This window comes from Oryctolagus cuniculus, chromosome 2, assembly GCF_051225735.1.
Source record: "Oryctolagus cuniculus isolate XC-2025 breed Fujian yellow rabbit chromosome 2, ASM5122573v1, whole genome shotgun sequence".
NCBI classification, from domain to species: domain Eukaryota; kingdom Metazoa; phylum Chordata; class Mammalia; order Lagomorpha; family Leporidae; genus Oryctolagus; species Oryctolagus cuniculus.
The window spans coordinates 137,842,084-137,860,529 of NC_142868.1; the positions used below are offsets into that span (position 1 = coordinate 137,842,084).

The 18,446-nt window shown below is 48.6% G+C and overlaps 1 non-coding gene across 50 annotated transcripts in view; it reads left to right on the plus strand.

Moving 5' to 3' along the window:
• LOC103347661 (uncharacterized) overlaps positions 1-18,446 on the plus strand; it is a 103,248-nt gene that overhangs the window by 65,902 nt on the left and 18,900 nt on the right. For 40 of the 50 annotated variants that reach the window (XR_016229293.1, XR_016229296.1, XR_016229300.1 and 37 more), the window contains one exon: positions 11,879-12,076. The exons of 4 other annotated variants lie outside the window; for them this stretch is intronic. This is a non-coding gene — a transcript (uncharacterized LOC103347661). Of the gene's footprint in view, positions 1-10,357; positions 10,450-11,878; positions 12,077-18,446 lie in introns of those variants that run through there. 6 more of the 50 variants (XR_016229312.1, XR_016229291.1, XR_016229309.1 and 3 more) reach the window with 1 other exon arrangement.

Genomic DNA, 18,446 nt, shown 5'->3' on the forward strand with positions numbered 1-18,446 from the left:
AAAAGGGTGGGGGCACGTGCTGTGGCATGGTGGGTAAAGCCACTGCTTGCAGTGCTGGCATCCCATATAGGCGCTGTTTCAAGTCCTGGCTGCTCCACTTCCGATCTAGCTCCCTGCTACAGCCTGGGAAAGTAGTGGAGGATGGCCCAAGTCCTTGGGCCCTTACACCAGCTTGGGAGACCCAGAAGAAGCTCCTGGCTCCTGGCTTCGGATCAGCGCAGCTCCAGCCATTGTGGCCAATTAGGGAGTGAGCCAGTGGATGGAGGACCTCTCTCCCTCTCTGCCTCTTCTCTCTCTGTGTAACTCTGTCAAATAAATTAATTAATTAAAAAAAAAAAAGCAAAGAAGACAACCAAAAGGCTGGGAGAAGATATTTTTCAATATACATATTAGACAATGGATTAGTATCTGTAATCTATTGAAGATTCCTACAAATCAGTAAGAAAAAGATAATAAACTCAACAGGAAATGGGCAAAGAATACAAATAGAGAAATCACAGCAGAGCAAATTGCAATTTCATCCAAAGAAATACTTACCCTGGGGCAGGCACTTGGCCTTCAAGTTAATAAGGTGCTGGTTAGAATGTTCATGTCCTGTACCGGAGTACTGGCCTCCATACCTGGTTCTGGCTCCTGACTAAAGCTTGCAGGCCCTAGGAGGCAGCAGGTGATGGCTTAGGTGGTTGGGTTCCTAAAACCCATCTAAGAGGCCAGCGCCGTGGCTCAATAGGCTAATCCTCCATCTAGCGGCACCGGCACACCGGGTTCTAGTCCTGGTCAGGGCGCTGGATTCTTTCCCGGTTGCCCCTCTTCCAGGCCAGCTCTCTGCTGTGGCTCAGAAAGGCAGTGGAGGATGGCTCAAGTGCTTGGGCCCTGCACCCCATGGGAGACCGGGAGAAGCACCTGGCTCCTGCCTTCGGATCAGCACGGTGTGCCGGCCGCAGCGTGCCGGCTGTGGCGGCCATTGGAGGGTGAATCAATGGCAAAGGAAGACCTTTCTTTCTGTCTCTCTCTCTCACTATCCACTCTGCCTGTCAAAACCAAAACAAAACATCTAAGAGACCTGGATGGAATTCCTAGCTCCTGGCTGAGAGCATTTTGGAAGTGAATAAGCAGACTAACAGTTCCTTCTGTCAGGCTATCTCTGTCTCTCTCCTTCTGAAATACATAAGTAAAAACTTCAAAAGCAAGCAGAAACTCTAAAACTAGCTGTGACCAGTTCTGCCTCTGGAGAGGAGTGGCATAATCCATTCTCACAGGGAAAAAGTTATTGCATTCTCTCTGCCATTACAGAATGTGGGTAGTGAGAGACCAAAAGTTCAAAACTCTTTCTGTTCCTTGGTGCTGGTCATGGGTAGAACTTGGAGTAGATGGGTTTTAGTGGGGCTGACCCTAGCTGTGGAAGGGGGATGGAGAGCTGAGTTGCTCTGAATTATATAAAAGGAATTGAATTTCCTGAGGAAAGGGGAGATACTACCCCTACTCCCAGCATACAGCATGAGAAGGTGAAGGGGCCAAGCAGCATGGTAATCTAAGACCTCTGTGTCTCTCAGGGACACTTCAGGAGAAGTTCTGATGAACACACAGTGGTTTGGGTTTTTTAAGGTTTATTTATTTATTTGAAAGTCAGAGTTACACAGAGAAGGAGAGAGAGAGAGAGAGAGAGAGAGAGAGATCCTTCATCCGCTGGTTCACTCCCCAATTGGCTGTAGTGGCTGGAGCTGCGCTGATACGAAGCCAAGAGCCAGGAGCTTCTTCCTGGTCTCCCACCCAGGTGCAGGGGTATAAGGACTTGGATCATCTTCCATTGCTTTTCCAGGCCATAGCAGAGAGCTAGATTGGCAGTGGAGCAGCTGGGACTTGAACCGGCACCCATATTGGATGTTGGCACTGCAGGCAGCAGCTTTACCCACTACTCCACAGCGCCAGCCCCCACACAGTGTTTTGAGTGAGTTTGTATATTTGTATTTTTTTCTTCTTGGTGAAGCATGGAAACAGGGAACCAAGTCCTATATCTGGGACAGATTAGATAAGAGGGAAGAGACCAGCCTCAGAGGTGAGATGTGAGTGTGGTCACAAGTCCAGCAAGAGTTGGAGCCAGAGTGACTTTATTTTTTTATTTTTATTTTTTGCCAGGCAGAGTTAGACAGAGAGAGAGAGAGACAGAGAGAGAGTTATAGACAGTGAGAGAGAGAGGTCTTCCTTCCATTGGTTCACTCCCCTAATGGCTGCTACGGCTGGCGCTGCGCCGATCGGAAGCCAGGAGCCGGGTACTTCTTCCTGGTCTCCCATGCGGGTGCAGGGACCCAAGCACTTGGGCCATCCTCCACTGCCCTCCTGGGCCACAGCAGAGAGCTGGACTAGAAGAGGAGCAACTGGGACTAGTACCCGGCGCCCCAACCGGGACTAGAACCCCGGGTGCCGGTGCCTCAGGTGGAGGATTAGCCAAGTGAGCTGCAGCGCCGGCCCCAGAGTGACTGTAAGAGCATTTGCTACTGGGAATCTGCAGAAATTCTTTGAAGGTCTTTGGACTTCTTGCAGATCTTAGGGGATCCAGGCAGCTGTTAAGACATGCCCAAACAGGATGGTTGCAGCTGACTCTGATACCCCTCTGTAGTAGGGGTAACTCAGCATATTTAACAGGGATCCTGTGAGATCCTGCTGTGTGGATGCTTCGTTAGCTATTGCATTATTCCTTCTTTCTACTTTGTGGGAACCATTTTCAGTTCAGACTACAAAAGAGAAGCAAAACTTCCTAATAAAGGACTGTGTCATAGTCTTCTCTCCCTGTGGGTTACACAGAACCCAGGGACACTGGTTAAAGAATCAGAAAACTGCAGCCTCCTTAGCCACACTAATAAGGGTGCATCACTTAGGAGTAAAAGGGGGTGGGCAAAGTCTTCAGGTAAGTCTGCCTGCCCTGAGTGAGGATCTAAGCAAACATCAAGACTCCAGTGATGGGCCGGCATTGTGGCAGAGCCGGGGAAAGCCACCACCTGTGATGCCAGCATCCCGTATGGATGCCAGTTCAAGTGCTGGCTGTTGCACTTCCAATCCAGCTCCCTGCTAACATGCCTGGGAAGGCAGCGATGATCCAAGTGCTTGGGCCCCTGTACCCACGTGGGAGACTTGGAAGAAGCTCCTGGCTCCTGGCTTTGGACCAGTCTAGTTCCGGCCCTTGCAGCCATTTGAAGAGTAAACCAGTGGATGGGAGATCTCTCTCCTCTCTCTTGCTCTGTCTCACCCTCCTTCTCTGTAACTGCCTTTCAAATAAATTGATAAATCTTAAAAGAAAAAAAAAAAACCTCCAGTGAGGTGCCAGTGCTGTACCATAGCGGGTAAAGCTGCTACCTGTGACACTAGCATCCCATATTGGCACCATTTCAAGTCCTGGCTGCTCCAGTTCCAATCCCAGCTCCCTGCTAATGCATTGCACCCACATGGGAGACCCAGGGGAAGCTCCTGGCTCCTGGCTTTGGCCTGGCCCAGCCTTGGCCATTGTGGCCATTTGGGGAATGAACCAGTGAATGGAAGATCTCTCTATGCCTCTCCCTCTCTAACTTTGCCTTTCAAATAAATAAAATAAATCTTGGGGGGGAAAAAAGACTCCAGTGAGTACCCTAGAGAAAGAAGCCAAGGTCTCTGAGCTACTGGGGTCAGACCAGGGTGAATCCAGGCAAGACCACATTGGACAGTCACTCTTTCTCATTCCTCAAGGAGGAATGCCTGGTTCCTGGAAGAGCATACTGTATAGTCTTCCACTGTAATTCTTTTTTTTTTTTTTTTTTTTTTTTTTACAGGCAGAGTGGACAGTGAGAGAGAGAGACAGCGAGAAAGGTCTTCCTTTGCCGTTGGTTTACCCCCCAGTGGCTGCTGCAGCCGGCATGAGCCAGGTGCTTCTCCTGGTTTCCCATGTGGGTGCAGGGCGCAAGGACTTGGGCCATCCTCCACTGCACTCCCGGGCCACAGCAGAGAGCTGGACTGGAAGAGGAGCAACTGGGACAGAATCCGGTGCCCTGACCGGGACTAGAACCCGGGGTGCCAGTGCCGCAGGTGGAGGATTAGCCTAGTGAGCCGCGGCGCTGGCCTACTGTAATTCTAAATTTTGAGGGCAGTAGAGACAAGTGGGCTTTGCTCACATGCATTTTCCCTTAGAGCACTTTGGTTTTTCTTTGGGAGACTACTCCTTCCTTCCGCATTCTCAGACCAGGTTTGCTTGGGGTGAGTCCATCCACTGGAGGACACAGGCCTTTGCTGATCAGAGAGCAGCACTTGGTGTGTACATGGTCCCAGATTCAGGCCAGTCAGGGCCATTTGGATTTTCATTGGCACTATTAAGAAACAAACTCTTAGTTATTTTCTAGCTGAGTTGCCAAACCTGTAGAATAGAAGCCTCACAGTTCTGGGGCCCCTCTTGCCAGCCCAGCGGGAACACTGCTAAGGATGAGAGGGAAGCCAGCACAGGAGAAAGCTGAGCTGTGGGATGGAGAGATGGAGACCTGATGACACTTCTTGGGTACCTACGTCTAACCAAGCTTTAACCTGCTCATTTACATGAGACCAAGCTTTTGTTTTTAAAATTTTCCTTCTGAAAGTTTGATTAGAATTTTTGTCACCTTTAGCCAGAAGAGTCTTAACTGTGCCATGAATTGTATGTAGTTCTTGTTACAGAACACTGTTCAGCTTTTCTCAGTAGATCCTTTCCTTTAAAGTGCTGAATTGTAAATTTTAAGAAGCAAATGAGACCATGTATGTAAAGAAACTAACATTAGGAGAAAACAGTACATCTCAACTCCAAGAAGCAAAGGGTGGAGGGTGAGAGGAGGGGAATGAGGAGGGGCAGACTCTGAAGTCCAGGACTCTCTCTGGTACCCTGGTTCCAAATGCCTCATGGTTGTCATGTTAGGGGTGTGTTGTAATCTGATGAAAGTCTGTCTCCCTCACTGACCAGGCAGCGCTGCAGGCAGTGATTTTGCCCACTGCTCCATCCCCAGCACTCAATCCAGTGTGTCCTGTATTAGTATCTGAGTTGGACTGATGCTTCTTGATTACTGTGGGTAGGATTATGACAGAACTGGCAGAAGTCAGGGACAGTAGTCCCTGTCCCCTCCATATCTCCTGCACAATCCACACATAAAGGATTTGGTTTCACTGAGGTGGTTTAATTTCTATCAGGTTGTGAAACCCTTTATCAAACCACTAGTTCTGATGTTTTTATTGGATCATTTTAATGAAGAATGAGTGTGTAGTCTGTCCCAATTATCTTCACAGAAGCCCTTTGTGATTAACAAGCAGCCTACCTGGCTCCTGTGTCTGTATAAAATCACCCACTTAATTGGGGGTAGGCCACCCTTCCTCAGGCTCTTGCAGGAATTGTTGGAGGCACTAGGGAGGCCAGGAGGTTGCTGAAGGAAAGGCCCTGGCTGCTGGGGACTTCACTCCTACCAAGAAACAAACAAGAAAAGGTGGCCCTTGGGGTGATCTGAAGCTCACTCCTTTAGCATGTCTGGCTGGAGAAACCTTCAAGTCTGAGCTCCCCACCCACCAGCCTGCCTCCTCCCAGGCATTTCATCCCTTCCCCCAGCTTGCTTTCCCTGAGGTGGGGGCAGTGTTTCCCAGGACCCATGTGACTTCCACTGGCAAGTGACGAGAACAGACCGTTTACCAGTCAGTAAAGCTGCCAGAAGCTTTTGTGCCGTAATAATCCTTTTCCTGTTTAAAACTCCGGGGATTTTCTACTGTTGCCAATAGTTTTTCAAGTCAGCACTTACGGTGTGGATTATGTAATGGCTGGGTATTAAAATAGAAAAGACCAGAGTTTGCATCTATTTTAACCAAATCAAAACAGAGCAAATGGAGGGGAGGGAAAGAGCAGAGGAGGAGGGAAAAAAGCTATCATGTGACAAGCAATGAGGTCACATCATGTGACTGGATAATACAGCCCACAATTTACTGTGCTTTTTTCCTGCCGTCTGGCCTGAGGGCCTGCACTGCTCACTTCCTCAGCCTCCTCCCTGGAAGGGGCTGTGCTGAGGGTTCTGAGGACAACACCCCCGGAGGATATTTCTTAACACAATCTAGATGTATCTACCTGCTTCTGACAGGCACATTGGCTGAGGGGAGGTGGTTGAGTTTGATATCCTCCCCAGCACATCCAGCACGCCTGTCTTGCTTTCCAGGGTCTTTCCACTCAGCTTGTTGAGGTGATGGAGTCAAGGGGTGACTTATTAGGGGGAGGGTGTCTTTTTGTCTTTAACAATGTATTTGGAAAGGCAGAGTGAGCAAGAAAGGAAGAGACAGAGAAAGATCTTCCATCATCTAGTTCATCCGCAAATAGCTTCAGTGGTCTGGGGCCGGGCCAAAGCCAGGAGCCAGGAACTCCATCCAAGTATCCTAATAGGTAGCAGGGGCTCAAGTACTTGGGCCATCTTCTGCTGCCTTCCTAGGCGCATTAACAGGGAGCTGGATCAGAAGCAGAGTAGCAGGGAATCAAATCTGGTCTCCTGTATGGAATGCAGGCATTGCAGGCAGCAACTTAACCCGCTGCAGTACAACACTGGCCCGATGGGAGGAGTGTAAGGGACCACAAAACACAGCAAACACTGGAGTAAGGGAAAGTGTTTATTGGAGAAAACCCAACAGACTGGAGAGAAGGGGTGAAGAAGGAGAAAGAGAGGCAGAGCGTAAGAGGGATCAAGAGGGAGAGAGATCAGGAGACGAGAGAGAGGGGGACACGCACGTGTTCAGGAACAGGTCCTTTTAAAACTTTTGGGGGGAGGGGGTGCCAGGATTGCACCATAGATGAGACTGCGCCATTTTACTAACAAGGAGTCTTTGTCAAATCTCTATCTATTCTTTGGCCAAAGTCGCCCCAAATAAATACTCACTGTGATTAAAAACTATGTATCTGGGGCTGGTGGGTAAAGCCGCTGCCTGTAGTGCCAGAATCCCATATGGGTGCTGCTTCAAGTCTCGGCTATTGCTCTTCTGATCCAGCTCTCTGCTATGGTCTGGGAAAGCAGTGGTGAAAGATGGCCCAAGTCCTCGGGTCTCTGCACCCACATAGGGGACCCAAAGGAAGCTCCCAGCTTTGGATTAGCACAACTCTGGCTATTGTGGCCATCTGGGGAGTGAACTAGTGGATAGAAGACCTCTTTCTCTGCCTTTGCCTCTCTGTAACTCTACCTTTCAAATAAAAAAATAAATCTTAAAACAAAACAAAACAAAAGAAAAAACTGTGTACCCACTTTGAGGGCACAGCTTTAAAATGGATAGCCCTAACCTTGTCACTTCTCAACCCCTACCCCTTCCCCACTGGATTGCCCCTAATGGAGGAATTCCAGGGCTACCACAGGTTTGTTCTTGTGGAAGTTGGCATCGATTCTTTCTCCTACCCTGAGTTAAAGGATATTTGGATTTTTTTTTTTTTTTATTTTGACAGGCAGAGTTAGTGAGAAAGAGAGACAGAGAGAAAGGTCTTCCTTCCGTTGGTTCACCCCCCCAGATGGCTGCTACGGCCGGCACGCTGTGCCAATCCAGAGCCAGGAGCCAGGTGCTTCTTCCTGGTCTCCCATGCGGGTGCAGGGCCCAAGGACTTGGGCCATCCTCCACTGCCCTCCCGGGCCATAGCAGAGAGCGGGACTGGAAGAGGAGCAACTGGGACTAGAACCCAGTGCCCATATGGGATGCCGGCGCCACAGGCGGAGGATTAACCAAGTGAGCTACGGCGCTGGCCAGGATATTTGGAATTTTTTGAAGCACTATTGAGCAACTTTAAGGACTCCGTAATTGTAAAACGGTAGGTGCCAGCTGGGTCTGGAGCAAGGAGGACGTTTTTGGAAGGAGAACTGCTGAGCCTGACAGATGGCAGTAAAATACCAAGCTTTGAGGCCAGCATTGTGGCATACAGGTAAAGCCCCTGCTTGTGATGCTGGTATCCCATATGGGTGCTGGTCCAAGACCCAGCAGCTCTACTTCTGATCCAGCTCCCTGCCAGTGTGCCAGTGGAAGATAGCCCAAGTCCTTGGGGCCCCTGCACCCATGTGGGAGACCCAGAAGAAGCTCCAGTCTCCTGGCTTCGGTCTGGCCCAACTTGGGCAATTTCAACCATTTTGGGGATAAAGCAATGGATGGAAAGCTCGCTCGCTCGCTCTCTCTGTGTGTGTGTGTGTGTGTGTCTGTCTGTCCTCCCTTCTCTGTAACTCTGCCTTTCAAATAAATAAAAATAAATCTTTAAAAAACACACAGACATGGGCCGGCGCCGCGGCTCACTAGGCTAATCCTCCGCCTAGCGGCGCCGGCACACCGGGTTCTAGTCCCGGTCGGGGCGCCGGATTCTGTCCCGGTTGCCCCTCTTCCAGGCCAGCCCTCTGCTGTGGCCAGGGAGTGCAGTGGAGGATGGCCCAGGTGCTTGGGCCCTGCACCCCATGGGAGACCAGGAAAAGCACCTGGCTCCTGGCTCCTGCCATCGGATCAGCGCGGTGCGCCGGCCGCAGCGCGCCGGCCGCGGCGGCCATTGGAGGGTGAACCAACGGCAAAGGAAGACCTTTCTCTCTGTCTCTCTCTCTCACTGTCCACTCTGCCTGTCAAAAATAAAAATAAAAATAAAAATAAAAATAAAAAACACACAGACATGAAATGTCCTACTGTGTTACGTCCAGAAGCACCCATGGAGGGAGGTTTTGAGTTAATCACTTACTAACAGCCCTTGAGCCTGTTTGGAACCCATGCAGAAAGCATCCTACTTCTACACTCAGGTTGTAGGGAGTAGTGGCTACTTTGAGAAAGCAGCTCATTAATTGCCAAAGACTGCACAGAGAGGTTCACTGTGGTTAGGGAGACCAGAGTCTAGGTGGTCGATAGGGTTAGTCACAGGAAGTATTAGAAGGCTGTCTTCTCTTCGTTATTTCCGTCCACTCCTATAGCTACACCATAACACTCTACTCTGAGAGCCTGCATCTACACTGGAGAGGAGGAGTTCCAACAGCTCAGTCCCACCTCCACCTTGCCTGACCCAGCACTGCCCAGCCTGTTAGAATTGCAGTAAAAGGAAGACAGCTCTCATTAGGGATGTTAGGCATCATTTCACCAGATAAGGAGAATCTGGGACCTTCAGTCACGGTGCCCTAGACACAGAATTGCTTCATGCTGTAGCATCTCTTTCCCCTGACCCCCCCCCCCCCCCCCTTTTAGTAAAAGATTTATTTGAAAGGCAGAGTGGCATAGAAAGTGGGAGAGACAAAGGGATCTTCATCCGCTGGTTCACTCCCCAGATGGTGGCAATGTCTGGTTCACTCCCCAGATGGTGGCAATGTCTGGGGCTGGGCCAGGCCTAAGCCAGCAGCCACAGGGTCTGCCATGTGTGGGTAGCAGAGTCCAGTGTGTTTGGGCCATCATCTGCTGCCTTCCCTGGTACATTAGCAGGGACCTGGATCAAAAGTGGAGCAGCCGGGACTTGAACTGGCACACTGGTATGGGTTGCTGGCATAGTTGCAGCAGTGGCTTACCCCACTGCACCAGAATGCCAGCCCAAGGCATCTCTTTCTTATTCTTGTAGGGTTTTAGTTCTCTGATTCCTAGCCATACTCTCACCAAGATACCAATATTATATATAATATATATTTTTTGAGATAGAGAGCTCCTGTCTGCTGGTTCACTTCCCAAATGCTTACCGCAACCGAGACTGGACTGGGCCACGGCTGGGAGCTCAGAACTCATTCCAGCTCTTCCAGATGAGTGGCAGGAACCCAGCTTCCTAAGCCATCACCACTGTCTCCCAGAGTCTGCATCAGCAGGAGCCAGAGCTGGGGATGCAATCCAGGTCCTCTGAAACGGAATGCACGTGTCTTTTTTTTTTTTTTTTTTTTTTTAGATTTATTTATTTGAAAGAGTTACACAGAGAAAGGAGAGGCAGAGAGAGAGAGAGAAAGAGGTCCTCCATTCGCTGGTTCACCCCCCATTTGGCCACAATGGCTGGAGTTGCATGGATCTGAAGCCAGGAGCCAGGAGCTTCTTCCGGGTCTCCCAAGCTGATGCAGGGGCCCAAGGTCTTGGGCCATCTTCTACTGCTTTCCCAGGCCACAGCAGAGGACTTGATTGGAATAGAACAGTTGAGACTTGAACCAGCACCCATATGGGATGCTGGCCCTACCTGCTATGCCACAACACTGGTCCCAATGCATGTGTCTTAAACAACATGTTTTTTTTAGCAGCTAGGCCAAATGCCTGTCCCTATGGTCCAGATTTTAATGCTACCAACCTACTATGTCCATTAATGCACTTGAACATCTGAGTTCTTGAATGAGGCCTTGAATATGGTTACTGTCATTACAGCATCAGTTTTTCTGTATCTGGACAGGTGTGCCACTCCACACCTTCTGTGTTAGCACTGAGGATCACAAGTCATATTTGCCTTCCACATTCCCTCCTACCCATCAGACTTGGAGTAAGGTAGGGAATCTACCTGTTACACTTGCTTAGGGGCTGCTAAGGATTTATGGGGTACTGAATCATTGGCAGGATCTGCAAAGGAGTCCTGTCTCCCAAAACTGAAATTCTTCATTGTGGCCCCTTCCCACCTACCCTGTGGATAGGACCATAAAGAGACATCAAAACTTGACCATGGCAATATCATGGACTCTGATCATCCCCATAATTTTCCTAAAGTAGATGGGTCTTTTCTGTCATCAAAATATTAATGAATTTCCATCCCCAGCACACACACACACACACACAAATATGCATGTCACAGTAGCAACTTCTAGTGTGTTTATTGAGATAAGTGTTCACAAGCTGGTATGTGGAGAATAACAAGTATATTTCATCCAACCACACTGACAAATTGAAATACAGTAGTGTTTGCATCTATGGGACATTTCTGTGGGCTACAGACAATGCAAGGTGTACATGGTGGATTTGTATTCCACTACCAGGGCTAAGAGCTGGACAGCTATCACCTATCTGCTTACAGAAGATAGGAGAGGGGAAGCAGAAAGAGCAATGAAGATGGGGAAGAGGAGGAGACAGGAGGAATGAGGAGGGGATTATGGGCATGGCATGGGCTGAGCAAGGGGTGCCCCCTCTTGAAGAAGCAGCTGGAGGATGTGTTGCTAGTGTGGTCCCATCTTGGAGTAGTGTGACTGCTGAGAACAGAACCAGCCCCTTCATACTTTGGTAATTTTTACTTTTCTCAAAAAGCTTGAAAACTTATTAGCATAAGATTTTAATAGTGGTATATTTCAAACCCTTACTATACTTCACCATCCCTTTTCATTCCAAATACCACTTATTTAATGTGTCAGCCTTTATTCTTGATCAGTTTTCTAAGTGGTCTGTCCTCTTTCTCTAAGAGTGAATGTTTTATTGTTTTTCTATTTTATTAACTTTTGAATCACTTAGAAACTCATCTTGTAATTGGAAAGTAGTAGAGGATCACTTTGTCTTACCAATAATTATTAAAAAAAAAAAAACAACAATCTAAAAGAATGGACAAAGATTAAGAAAGACATTGACAAGGGCCAGTGTGACACAGTAGGTTAAGCCACTGCCTACAATGCCAGCATCTGATATGGGCACTAGTTCATGTTCCAGCTGCCCCACTTCTGGTTCAGCTACCTGTTAATGGCCTGGGAAAGCAGTAGAAGATGATCCAAGTGCTTGGGCTCCTACCACCTGCCTGGGAGACCCAGAAGAAGCTCCTGATTCCGGGCTTTAACTTTGCTCAGTCCTGGCCTTTGAAGCCTCTGGGGAGTGAACTAGCAGATGGAAGACCTCTCTCTCTCTCTTTCTCTCCCCCCCCCCCATCTCTCTCTAACTCTTTCAGATAAATAAATCTTGTTTTTGAAAGACATTGACATTGCTTATTAATTCTTTCCTACAGCCCTGTCTTTAATGGCAGACTTCTGGCCTTGCAGAGAAGAGAGGAAACTGGGACCTGTTACAGCCAGTGCCCATGACTGCACTGCTGCCAGGAGGCCGTCCAGCTCCCAGCCCTGTCTCGTACTTACTGGCGTGAGGCAAGACTTCTGTTTCTTCTCTTGCAAGTTGTGACTAATAAAAAATGACCCCACCTGTCTTACCTCTGTGACTGTTGTATCTCAGATACTGAGTGTGGAGGAGATAAGACACCTGGACACTCCCCAGGCCCTACTCCAAGCTTCTTCCATGGTGGCAGCAGGGAAGGTTGAGGCTGAGCCCAGCCTGACCTGGCAGAGTTACCCACAGGGCTGCCACTGAAGGAAAGTGATTTTGAGGGAGAGAGAGAGCCTTAGTCTCTCTTGGGCTAACAGTGCCTGCTGTTGTGTTAGTCCTTCAGCCAGCATTTGCTTTTGATTTCGTTAAAGAATTTTTAAATTCTGTATTCTGTGGAGAAGGGAGTGGAAAGGGTAGGTGTGTGGAAGCAGAGCTCAGGAATCAGGAGACCGGAATGGAAACGGGTAGGCTTTGTCAGCAGGTCTCAGGACACTTTCACACTGTCTGACTCCTTTTAAAATCATTATTGAGGTATGATTGCTACATAAAACCCAGCACCTGCTAAACATAAACATCTTGATGAGTTTGGGTATGTGATACACCTGTGATGCCTTCTCCACAACTGAGATGCTAAACACACCCATCGTCTCTGAAATTCTTTTGTGTATGTTTGGCATTTTGTTTATTTTATTTATTTGAAAGACAAAGTTACAGAGAGGAGTAGAGACAGAGAGAGAGGTCTTCCATCTACCGGTTCACTCCCTAGATGGCCACAATGGCTGGAGCTGTGCCTATCCGAAGCCAGGAGCCAGGAGCTTCTTCCAGGTCTCCCACGCGGGTGCAGGGGCCCAAGGACTTGGGCCATCCTCTTCTGCTTTCCCAGGCTGTGGGAAGCAGGGCCCGGCTCCCACAACATGGCGCTGAGAGGGGGTAAACAAATTTGGCTTTGGCTGCTTCATCAATTTGACTAAGAGCTGCAGGAGCTGATCCTACCTCTGACTGGAAGAAAGCGGTGTGCTCAGCATGCGGGCAGCGGAGCGCGGATTGGTGGAAGAGGACTATAAAAGGGGACTCAACTGTACTTTCTGGGACAACTACTGTCTCCGGTCTGGTGGGGAGTTGGTTGGAGAGCTCACTGGGTAGTTCGTTATTTCGTTTGTTCGTTCTTCTCTTTATTTGTGCTTGCTTTACTGTGTAGAAAAAACCGACTGAAAGGGAATAACAGCGTCCGGTCCAGTGCCACTCCTCCGCTCGCGGAGGAGCGACACCAGGCCATAGCAGAGAGTTGGATCGGAAGAGGAGCAGCCAGGACTAGAACCGGCACCCATGTGGGATGCTGACGTTTCAGGCCAGGGCGTTAACCTGCTGCGTTACAGCACCAGCCCCTATTTGTTTATTTGTTTAAGATTTATTTGTTTGAAAGGCCTAGTGACAGAGGGAGAGACAGAGATATCTTCTATCCACTGGTTTACTCCCCAGATGGCCACATCAGCCAGGGCTGGGCTAGGGCAAGCCAGGAGCCTGGAACTCCATCCAGGTCTCCCATGTGGGTGGCAGGGGCCCAAGTACTCTGGCTTTCTTTCACTGCTTTTCCAAGTGCATTAGCAGGAAGTAGGAAGCTAAGAATCTGAGGTGGAGCAGCTGGGACTGGAATCAGGCCTGTGATAACATTGCAAGCAGAGCTTATCCCATTGTGTCACAGCACTGACCCAAACTTAACTGTTTTAAAGAGTGCAATTCAGTGGTATTACATATTATATACTGTTACGCAGCTATCACCATCATCCATCTCCAAAACTCTTTTTATCTTAATGACTGAAACCATATATCCATTAAATAAGAGGTACCCATTCTTCCCTCTTCATCCCACCACTGGCTGCCACCATACCCTCTGTCTTCATGAATTGTTATTGTAGGCACCCCAAGTAATGGAACTGTAGGGTACATCGGTGATTGGCATCCGTCACTCAGCACAGTATCTTCAGTATTCATGTGTGTCTATTTCAGAACTTCTTGCTTATGGTTGAGCAGACCCCCACTGTTTGTGTATACCACATTTTACACATCCATTCATCTGTTTATGGACACTTAGTTGCTTGTACCTGCTTGCTATTGTGATGCTGCTGCTAGAATCAGGAACGTACAAATGTCTCTTAGAGACCTTGCTTTCCATTCTGTTGTGTCTGTGACCAGAGTGGACTTACTAGATTGGGTAGTAAGCTTCTTCTGGATCTCCTACGTGGGTGCAGGGGCCCAAACACTGGGCCATCCTCCACTGCTTTTCCAGGCTACAGAGAGAGCTGGATCGGAAGTGGGGCAGCCGGGACCAGAACTGGCAGCCACATGGGATGCCAGCACTTCAGGCCAGGGCTTTAACCTGCTGAGCCACAGAAGCGGCCCCTATTATTAGTTTCTTATCGTTGTGGTTTATAAAAATACTTGATGTGATTTGAGTTGTCTTAAATTTGTTAAGACTTGTTCTGTGGTGTAACACAATCTAAGCTGGAAAATGTTGAGTGTGCATTTGAAAAGAAGATGTGTTCTGTGCTGCTGGATGAGAATGTTCTATGGGCGTCTGTTATGGTTCGTTTGGTCCAGTGTTCCCTGTCTGGATCTGTCCATGAGTATTGAAGTTCCTTACTATTGAATTTCAGTCTCTCTCTTTTCAGATCTATTAATATTTTATTTATTTAGCTCCAAATGTTAGGAGCATTTATATTTACAATTTTTATGTCATCTTGATGAATTGATCCCTTTATTATATAATGTTATATAATGATTTTCTTTGTCTTATTTTACATTTTTTTTGAAGAACAGCTGCTGCCTTTTTTTAAAAAAAAGATTTATTTATTTATTTGAAAGTCAGAGTTACACAGAGAGAGAAGGAGAGGCAGAGAGAAAGAGAGGTCTTTTTTTTTTTTTTTTTTTTGACAGGCAGAATGGACAGTGAGAGACAGAGACAGAGAGAAAGGTCTTCCTTTGCCATTGGCCTCCACGGCCGGCGCACCGTGCTGCCAATGGCAGGAGCCAGGTACTTATCCTGGTCTCCCATGGGGTGCAGAGCCCAAGTACTTGGGCCATCCTCCACTGCACTCCCTGGCCACAGCAGAGAGCTGGCCTGGAAGAGGGGCAACTGGGACAGAATCCGGTGCCCCGACCGGGACTAGAACCCAGTGTGCCGACGCCGCAAGGCGGAGGATTAGCCTAGTGAGCTGCGGCGCTGGCCAAGAAAGAGAGGTCTTTAATCCGCTGGCTCACTCCCCAATTGGCCGCAATGGCCAGAGCCGCGCCAACCTGAAGTCAGGATCCAGGAGCTTCTTCTGGGTCTCCCATGCAGGCACAGGGGCCCAAGGACTCTGGCCATCTTCCACTGCTTTCTCAGGCCATAGCAGAGAGCTGGATCGGAAGTGAAGCAGCCAGGACTCCAAACGGTGCCCATATAAGATGCTTCTTATATGGCTTTATCCTCTGTGCCAGTGCCATCCCCTTATTTTACATTTTAAAAACATTACTATCTTGAAAGAGAGAGACAGAGATTTTCCTTCCTGTGTTTGACTCCCCAGATGCCTGTAGATGCTAGAGCTAGGCCAGGCTGAAGCCAGGAAAACAGAACTCACACTGGGTCCAACTACTTGAGCCATGGGTGAATTGCTGCCCCCCATGGTGCACATTAGCAGGACGCTGAAGTGGAGAACAGAGCCAGAACTTGGATCCAGGCACTCTGATATGGAATCCAGGCCTCCAGATTGGTGTATTTATGGCTGAGCTAAACATCTGCCCCTTATTTAATTTTCAGATTTTTTTTTCTAAGGATAGCTATCTCTACACCTTTTTTTGTTGTTCCCATTTGCATGGACTGTCTGCATCATTTCACCTTCAATCTCTGTGTGTTCTTAAATGTGAAGTGTGTCTCCTATAGACAGCATATAGTTGGGTCTATTTTAAGCATTTTGGTAGTATCCAAACTAATGGATGTGAAATGATACCTCTGTAGTTTTGATTTGCTTTTCTCTGTGATCAGTTATGTTGAACATCTTTACATATGCTTGTTGGCCATTTGTATGTCTTCTTTGGAGAAGTGTGTATTCAAGTCTTTTAACCATTTTAATTTTTAAGATTTATTTACTTATTTGAAAGGCAGAATGACAGAGAGAAAGAGAGAGGGATCTTTTCTCTACTAGTTTACTCCCCAAATGTCCACAATAGCTGGGCCTGGACTGGGCCAAAACCAGGAGCCTGGAACTCCATCTAGGTCTCCCAGTTGAATGGCAAGGGTCCAAGTACTTGGCCATCATTTTCTGCCTTCTGATGTGTATTAGCCAGAAGCTGGGTCAGGAGCTGAGTAGATGAGTAGCTGGGGCTTGAACTAGGCGCTCTGATATGGGATGTGGGCAATCCCAAGCAGCAGTGTAACCCACTGCATCATAGTCCTGCCCCTGCCATTTGTTAAAATAATTTTTTTTTTGCCTTTTGTTGTTGAATTTTTTTTTAAAGATTTTATTTTTTTTTATTTGAAAGTCAGAGTTACACAGAGAGAGAAGGAGAGGCAGAGAGAGAAGTCTTCCATCCACTGGTTCACTCCCCAATTGGCTGCAATGGCTGCAGCTGCGCTGATTCAAAGCCAGGAGCCAAGAGCTTTCTCTGGGTCTTCCCATATGAGTGCAGGAGCCCAAGAACTCCCAAGAGCCATCTTCTATTGCTTTCGCAGGCCATAGCAGAGAGCTGCATCAGAAGTGGAGCAGCCGGGTCTTGAACCGGTGCCCATATGGGATGCTGGCACTGCAGGCAGGGGCTTTACCCACTACACCACAGCCCCGCCCCTTGTTGTTGAATTTTAGAAATACTTTCATATGTTGTGGGTATTACTCATTTCAGATATTTGCAACGTTTTTCCCATTCCATTCCATGGATTACCTAATTGTTTGTATTAATTATATCTTTTGTTATACAGAAATATTTGTTTCATGTAGTCCTGTCTGTTTGTTTATTTTTGCTTGTGCTTTTGATGATTTCAAGCATTTTTTTTTTTTTTTGACAGAGTGGACAGTGAGAGAGAGAGACAGAGAGAAAGGTCTTCCTTTGCCATTGGTTCACCCTCCAATGGCCGCCGCGGCCGGCGCACTGTGGCCAGCGCACTTTGGCTGGCGTACCGTGCTGATCCGAAGGCAGGAGCCAGGTGCTTCTCCTGGTCTCCCATGGGGTGCAGGGCCCAAGCACTTGGGCCATCCTCCACTGCACTCCCTGGCCACAGCAGAGAGCTGGCCTGTAAGAGGGGCAACCGGGACAGAATCCGGCACCCCGACCGGGACTAGAACCCGGTGTGCCGGCACCGCAGGCAGAGAATTAGCCTACTGAGCTGCGGCGCTGGCCTAAGGGTTCTAAGTTCCATAATTATTGCTCCATCATGGACGTTCCTACACGAAGATGGCCCTTTTGTTAAACTGAGTATGTGGGTGTGAAGAATGTGACTCCTGGTTCAGTTTGGTACCATGGAAGCTGGGTGAAGTCCCCAGAAGTTTTACCCACTGTGGCAAATGTCCATAAAGTGAATATTGCGAAAAAACAAAACAAAGCAAAAAACCACTTGGTATTTTTATGAAAATGGCTGTGACCTCATGGACACCGATGGAAGGGTCATGGGGCTGCCAGGAGTCCAGGGATCATGATTTGCAGGCCATTGTTTTGTATGCTCGTGAGCACCACCAGCCCATGGCCTCTAATGCCTCATCAGCCCTTTGGCTCTGTTTTCTCAATGGCAGGGGTGGCCTGGGCCGCAATGCTGGCCCCTGTGCACTGGTCCTGGAAGCTACTTCTCCCTTAGCAACTGCAGGCCTGCTGCCTCCTTTTCTCTCTGTGGCCCTTCTTCAGCTCGCCCCTTACAGTTTGACATCCTCCATGTTGTTCACCCCTTTCTCTCCCTGGCCCTGGACCGTCACTGCAGGCTGACAGCTCCCCATCAAGCTCTAATCTTCAAGGTGATGTCTGTCACAGACTCCAGTTCTAGGCTTCCACCTTTATGCTCTATGGGTGGGTCGCAGTCAGCAGATCTAAACTGATCTGCTCAGCTTCCCCATGGCTGCCTCTTCTTGAACAGCCTATCTTGGTTGATCCATCGTCCACTCAACTGCTTCAGTCAGAAGCCGGGGAGTCCCCCTCCCCTTATCTGGCTGCCTCATCTGATCACCTAGGCCCATCAGCTCTTCCTCCTAGATACTTTCCAAACTTCTGCCTGCTCTCTGGCTCTGCCACAGGCCTGTGTCTCATCCCACCCAAGCTCCTGCAAGAGCCTGCTTCCTGGTCCCCCCAGTACCCACTTCTAACCATAGAGCTCTCTCCTCACATTTTTGTCTTCTATTAAGTCGATCTATACTGCGGACTTAGCATGCCAGGCGCTATGCAGGGGGAGGAGTGTGGCATCGACACAACAGACAGCTGCCGACCTCCAGCCGACACAGTGCCTGGAGGAGAGGCGAGCA